The following is a 6319-nucleotide window of genomic DNA, read 5'->3' as shown; positions in this document are numbered from 1 at the left end:
CCCCCCAGTCCTCCCCCACTCCCTCTCCCCCTTCCCTATCTCCCTCCCTTCCCACTGTCTCCCCTCTACCACACGGTCTTCCTCCCCATACCCCTCCCCCCCTCTCCTCATCTTCCCCCAGTCTTCCCCATCTCCCGCCACTGTCTCCCCCATTATCTACCTCCTGTCCCCCGTCTCCCCTTTCCCAGTCTCCCCCTTTCAGGTCTGCCCCCATCCCGGTGGCCGTGTCGCCCTCTCTTACCCCCCCATCTCCCCATCCCCTGTATTCCCCCACATGCCCTTTCCCTGCACAGTTGCTCACAGCCTGTCTCTAGGAAGCAAGTAGTGGCCATTCTCTTTTCTCCAGGACATCTTTCTCCATCCACACCCACCCTTGGTGGTTGCTGTACGATTTTTTAAAAATTATTTTATTGAGGTCACATTGGCTTATAAGGTGTAAATTTCAGGTTACGTTATTATATTTAAGTTTCTGTATAGACTGCATTGTGTTCATCACCAATACTCTAGTTTTTAATCTGTCGCCATACATATGTGCCCCTTTACCTCTTTTGCCCTCCCCCCTTCCCCTCTGTTAATCACTAGTATGTTCTCCTTGTCTATGTGTTTACCTTTCACATGAGAAAAATCATATGGTATTTTGTCCGTGAGAAAAATCATACGGTATTTCTCTTTCTCTAACTTATTTTGCTTAGCCTAATACCCTCCAGCTCTAGCCATGTTGTTGAAAATGGCACAGTTTTGTCTTTTTTATGCCTCAGTACTATTCCCTTGTGTATATATATACCACATCTTCTTTATCCGTTTATCCATTTATGGGCACTTGGGTTGCTTCCACATCTTGGTTATTGTGAATAATGCTGCAGTGAGCATGGGAGTGCATAAATCTTTTTGAATTACTGATTTCATGTTCTTTGAATAATACCCAGAAGTGGAATAGCTAGATAATATGGTATTTCTATTTTTAATTTTTTGAGAATTCTCCACACTATTATCCATAGTGGCTGCACGAGGTTGCATTCCCACCAGCAGTGCATGAGTGTTCCCTTTTCTCCACATCCTCTCCAACACTTATTTCTTTTCTTGTTAATTATAGACATTTCGATGGGTGTGAGATGATATCTCACTGTAGTTTTGATTTGCATTTCCCTGATAATTAGTGATGTTGAACTTCTTTTCATGTGCCTGTTGGCCATCTGTATATCTTCTTTGGAAAAATGTTGGTTCATATCCTCTGCCCATTTTTTGATTGAGTTGTTCATTTTTTTGTTGTTGAGTTGTATGAGTTCTTTATGTATTTTGGAAATTAACCTCATGTCAGATATGTGATTTGTAAATGTTTTCTCCCAGCTGGTGGGTTGGTTGTCTTTTCACTTTATTCATGGTTTCCTTTGCTTCACAGAAGCTTCTTAGTCTGATGTAGTCCCATTTGTTTATTTTTTCTTTTGTTTCCCTTGCCTGAGTAAACAAGGTATTCAAAAAGGTACTGCTAAGACAGATGTCAGAGTGTTCTGCCTATATTTTCTTCTGGTAGTTTTATGGTTTCACATCTTATGTTCAATTCTTTGACCCAGTTTGAGTTAATTTTTGCATATGATGTAAGATAGTGGTCCCGTTTCATTCTTTTGCATATCGCTGTCCGGTTTTCCCAACACCTTTATTGAAGAGATTTTCCTTTCTCCATTGTATGTTCTTAGCTCTCCTGTTGAAAATTAGCTGTTCATAGATATGTGGTTTTATTTCTGGGGTCTCAATTCTGTTCCATTGATCTGTGTGTCTGTTTTTCTCCCAGTACCAAGCTTTTTTTTTTTTTTTTTTTTTTTTGCTGAGGAAGAGTTATGAACTAACATCTGTTGCTAATCTTGCTGTTTTTTTGTTTGAGGAAGATTAGCCATGAGCTAACATCTGTGCCAGTCTTCTTCTATTTTCTATGTGTGTCGCTGCCACAGCATGGCTGACAAGTGGTGTAGGTCCACACCTGGGATCTGAACCCATAAACCCAGGCTGCCAAAGCACTGAGTTTAACCACTCCGCCATGGAGCCCCAGGATGCTGTTTAATTTTTCTTTTTTTGAGGAAGATTAGCCCTGAGCTAACATCTGCTGCCAATCCTCCTCTTTTTTGCTGAGGAAGACTGGCCCTGAGCTAACATCCATGCCCATCTTCCTCCACTTTATATGTGGGACACCTACCACAGCATGGATTGCCAAGCGGTGCCATGTCCACACCCGGGATCCAAACCAGTGATCCCACGCAGCTGAAGTGGAATGTGTGAACTTAACCCCTGTGCCACAGGCTGGACCCCCGACCATGCTGTTTTGATAACTATCGCTTTCTAGCATATTTTGAAGTCAGGGAGTGTGATACCTCCAACTTTGTTCTTTATTCTCAGGATTGCTTTGGCTATTTGGGGTCTTTGTTGTTCCATCTAAATTTTAGGATTCTTTGTTCTATTTCCATGAGGAATGTCACTGGGATTCTGATTGGGATTGCATTGAATGTGTAGATTGCTTTAGGTAATATGGATATTTTAACTACGTTTATTCTTCCAATCCATAAGTGTGGAATATCTTTCCATTTTTTAAATATCTTTTTCGATTTCAAGAATACAATCCCATTTACAATTGCAACAGAGAATAAATGACCTAGGAATAAATTTAACCAAGGAGGTGAAAGACCTATATGGTGAAAACTGTAAGACATTATTGTACAATTGTTTTTACTTGCAAATTCATCTCCCACCTGCCCCCTTCCAGCCTTCCACTTGGGATTGGTAACTTATCTGTCTGGCTTCTCAGAGGCACCTCTGTACGTTTGTCCTCAGGTGGTCTTATGGATGTCTTTCAGAAAATGTTTATTTTATATGATTTTTCATGGATTTTGTTCTAATAAATCATTTTTCTATCACATGGCAATGTTCAAAAAACAAAACAAAATGAAAAAATCCAAGCAACAGTTTTAAGTTCAGGGTTTGTTAAAAAAGAATCTTCGTATCTCAGGACCTCCTGACTGCACTTCCTTGACAACAAAGGACTTGAGGATATTTCCTTAGTGTTAGGATCATGTTAAGGGATGAAGGCCCATGCCATCTGGTGTGGCTTCCTTAAGTGTAACTCAGACTCATGATTTTGATATTTGCGGTAGAATGTTCTAACAATTACAGATTTTAACAATGGATCAAACTGCCTAACAAAGTCATGAACTACATGTTGCTGGGAAGGTTCAAGAAGGTGCTATATGAATACTACCTTTCAAGGTTGCTTTAGGGGGATTCCTTACTGATTTTGAGGCTGGACTGGATAAAAAATAAGTGTTTTCCAAGATACGCAAGTGATTCTTCAATATTATGAAAAACCACAGATTTAATAAAAGCAGAAAGAACTTAAGATCTTTGTGAGGCAGTGACTTATATTGTAGTCTTTCACAGGAGCCTAAGATTTTCTTTTCATGTGAAGGTTTACCAGAAAAAAGTGCTTGAAAGTCATATCTTTGTTGGCTTTGTGGGTGTTTTCTGTTCTTAGGAATAGCTATGTCCTTTATAATAGATACGTGTCTAAGCATTGAAAATTCTTTCAGTTTTGTTTTTCTTCTTCTTCTCCCCAAAGCCCCCCAGTATGTAGTTGTATATTTTAGTTGTAGGTCCTTCTGGTTGTGCTATGTGGGACACTGCCTCAGCATGGCTTGATAAGCAGTACTTGGTCCGTGCCCAGCATCTGAACTGGCGAAACCCTGGGCTGCTGAAGTGGAGTGCAAAAACTTAACCACTTGGCCATGGGGCTGGCCCTTGAAAATTATTTCTAATTAGTAATACTCTCCCCTTTCTTTCTCTATAGTTATAGTAAACACTGTGTTGTGCAGTATATAATTTTATCTACATTCTGAGAAACACCAGAAGGCAAATTCATGGCTCTGATTCAGAAAATATAGTCCTTCATCCTTAACCAGATTCAACATAGTCTTGCAAATAAACATATGTTGAAATAAGTAATATGTATTTATCTTGCTTTAGAAAAAGAAAGTTCAAGTTTTATCTGTAGTTTTAGTTAGCAGTTACTTTTCTTTTCCATGGAGCTCTTTCATAAGAAATGCATTCTTGGGGCTGGCCCTGTGGCCTAGTGGTTAGGTTCACATGCTCCAATTCGGCAGCCTGGAGTTCACTGGTTCAGATCGTGGGCACGGACCTAGCGCCGCTCATCAGGCCATGCTGAGGCAGGCGTCCCACATAGAAGAACTAGAATGACTTACAACTAGGATATATAGCTATGTACTGGGGCTTTGGGAAGAAAAAAGAAAAAGAAATCTCAGTTTTTTTCCACGGGGGGAAAATATTCTTTTTCTGGCTCAGTTTTCATGTATCTCACTTTTTTTTTTTTAAAAGATTGGCACCTGGGTTAACAACTGTTGCCAATCTTCTTTTTTTTTTCTTTTTTTTTTAAAGATTGGCACCTGAGCTAACAACTGTTGCCAATCTTTTTTTTTCTGCTTTATCTACCCCCCCCCCCCATACATAGTTGTATATCTTAGTTGCAGTTCCTTCCAGTTGTGGGATGTGGGATGTGGGATGCTGCCACCTCAACGTGGCCTGATGAGGGGTGCCCTGTCTGTGCCCAGGATCCGAACCCTGGGCCGCCACAGTGAAGCACACGAACTTAACCACTCGGCCACGGAGCCGGCCCCTCACTTTTTAAAGGGAAGATAGAAGAAATCATCTTTGCTCCACACATTGGGGCTTATTCGTCAGTTTGGGGAACATTGTTGATTTCGTGGGGAGAAAGCTCAAAGATGACAGCTGAGGCAGTTGTACTCAGGTCTGTGGGGAGCTAATAGCCTCAGGAGGTTGACGGGAAATCAAGATCTGCAAGACTTTTAAAAAATTATTTTATTGGGGTCATATTGGCTTATAACATTGTGTAATTTCAGATGTACATTACTATATATCAGTTTCTGTATAGACTGCATTGTGTTCACTATTGGTAGTCTAGTTTTTATCTGTCACCATACATATGTGCCTCTTTACCCCTTTCGCCCTCCCCCAACCTCCTTTCCTCTGATAAGCACTAATCTGTTTTTCTTATCCATGTGTTTGTTTACCTTCCACATACGAATGAAATCATACTGTATTTGTCTTTCTCTGTCTGGCTTATTTTGCTTAGCATAATACCCTCAAGGTCCATCCATGTTGTCGCAAATGGCACGATTTTGTCTTTTTTTATGGCCCAGTATATTCCATTGTGTGTATATATATGCCACATCATCTTCATCCATTCATCTGTTGATGGGCACTTGGGTTGCTTCCATGTCTTGGCTATTGTGAATAGCGCTGCGATGAACATAGGGGTGCATAAATCTCTTTGAACTGTTGATTTCATGTTCTTTGGATACATACCCAGTCGTGGAATAGCTGGATCATATGGTATTTCTATTTTTAATTGTTTGAGAAATTTCTATACTGTTTTCCATAGTGGCTGCACTAGTTTGCATTCCTGCTAGCACTGTTTGAGAGTTCCCTTTTCTCTACATCCTCCCCAACATTTGTTATTTCTTGTCTTGTTAATTATAGCCTTTCTGATGGATGTAAGGTGATGTAAGACTTTTAAAAACCGAAATCTTCCAAGGTCTCTTACTATGTATAGTTCATATATTTGAGACATATTTGATTTATAAAGCATTTAAACTGGACATTGTTATTGTGTCGAGTGAATAGGTATAGACTAGAGACCACTAAAAGAGGAAATTATTTAAATACTAAGCACTTCTGGGGGATTCAAAACCACTGCAAATCCAATACCCACCATGTTTTTGTGACAGAATATATACCCACTCTAAGGGATCTCCATGTCTTCCAGATTGCTATTTTTCACTGACTTACGTAGGCAGATTTTACAAACATCTTCTGTGTTGTAAAATTTATATTATTAAAAAAATAAAAATGAACAAAAATGATGCCCATGCAGCTCCTTAAGTACAGCATCAGCATTTTCTGCGTGATTACCTTATTATAGGCAGGGCTGGCAATTCAGGTGAGCCTTGCCAGCTATGAATGAGGAAGAGGAGGATGCATGGTTTGTTATCATCTATGCATGCGTCAATGGCTTGTCACATAACTGTCATTTAGTACCTCGTAGTGCACAATAACAAAGATAGCATTAGAGATAATTAAGGAAACTGTTTTTTCAGCTCTTTGATTGCTTCTGCCTTTATCTCCCAATACTTCACATTTACTCGAAATAGCCGAGTGAATTTCAACATCTTCCTTTTCTGGTATGTGACATAGAACGCTGCTCACTTAGTACTTCAGTAACACTCACTGCTTTTCCAGCATA

The sequence above is a fragment of the Equus quagga genome, chromosome 10 (assembly GCF_021613505.1).
Source record: "Equus quagga isolate Etosha38 chromosome 10, UCLA_HA_Equagga_1.0, whole genome shotgun sequence".
NCBI classification, from domain to species: Eukaryota; Metazoa; Chordata; class Mammalia; order Perissodactyla; family Equidae; genus Equus; species Equus quagga.
The sequence above is the reverse complement of the archived record's forward strand: the minus strand, read 5'-3'. Positions refer to the sequence as shown.